Here is a 1,365-nt window from a genome sequence, read left to right on the forward strand (position 1 = left end):
ACTCACTTTGTAGACCAGGCTGGCCTCAAACTCAGAAATCCGCCTGCCTCTGCCTCCCAAGTGCTGGGATTAAAGGCGTGCGCCACCACGCCCGGCTTGGTCGGATTTCTTGACAGAAGATTGGCTTTCGTTGTTTGCTCAGGTGTCTGGTCTCTTTCTCTGGGTGTTCTTTAGTTGTTCTTTAAATGTCGTTTCTCTTTTAGGCTATAATCTGAAGTTCCCCTGACCTCCTTATAGAGCCTGTGTTCTCTCAAGAAAATACATCTTGTAATGAGGTTAGCCTTAGTTTTACAGTGAAGCTGGTTGATTTCAGTGTGAAATTGGCTCTGTAGAATGTGACTGGGTTGGTTTTTTGTTTTTGTATGTGTGTGGGAAGACTCTCTTGGTTACTTCTTAGTTGCAAAAAGGGAGGCTCCCGGTCCTCATCCCACAGCAGGCTGGAGAGATAGACTATGCCTGCTGATCTGAGGCGGGTTCTGTGACCCTTTATCAGTTGTAGGACTTGCCACCATTACCACTTTGTCTCTACCCCTGGCAACTTCCAGAGTGAAACAAAATCTTAACTTTGAATCCTCTACTTCAAATGGGCCTTTGTCTCCTGTCCATTGGAGACAAAGGATCAGAGTTAAAAATAAAAAGTGGATGTACTGGGCTGGAGAAATGGCTCAACGGTTAAGAGCACTGACTGCTCTTGCAGAGAACCAGGGTTCAGTTCCCAGCAACCACATTGTGGCTCACAGCCATCTGTAATGGGATCTGATACATTCTTCTAGTGTGTCTGAAGACAACTACAATGTACTTGTATAAATAAAAATAATTTTTTTAAAAAGTGGACGTACAGATGGCCTAGTCGGCCATCACTGAAAAGAGAGGCCCATTGGACATGCAAACTTTATATGCTCCAGTACAGGGGAACGCCAGGGCCAAAAAAATGGGAATGGGTGGGTAGGGAAGTAGGGGGGAGGGTATGGGGGACTTTTGGGATAGCATTGGAAATGTAATTGAGGAAAAGATGTAATAAAAAAAAAAGAAAGAAAAAAAAAGTGGACGTACTTTTTATTTCTTGATCATGGCAATTCTTAGATCAAGGTTTTTCAGCAGGGATACTACTGTCATTTGAAGCATGATAGTTTTTTGTTGGGTAGAGTTATTTGCTATAGGATGCTTAACAGTATCCTTGGCCTCTATCCAGTAGACATCATTTGCATACAATTCCAGTTGTGACTACCAAAAGTTACTTATGTGCTAATCTGATTTCCCATTTCTTTCTTTCTTTCTTTTCTTTTTTTTTCCGAGACAGGGGTTCTTTGTATAGCCCTGGCTGTCCTGGAACTCACTTTGTAGACCAGGCTGGCCTCGAACTCA

This window comes from Mus caroli, chromosome 8 (assembly GCF_900094665.2).
Source record: "Mus caroli chromosome 8, CAROLI_EIJ_v1.1, whole genome shotgun sequence".
NCBI lineage: Eukaryota > Metazoa > Chordata > Mammalia > Rodentia > Muridae > Mus > Mus caroli.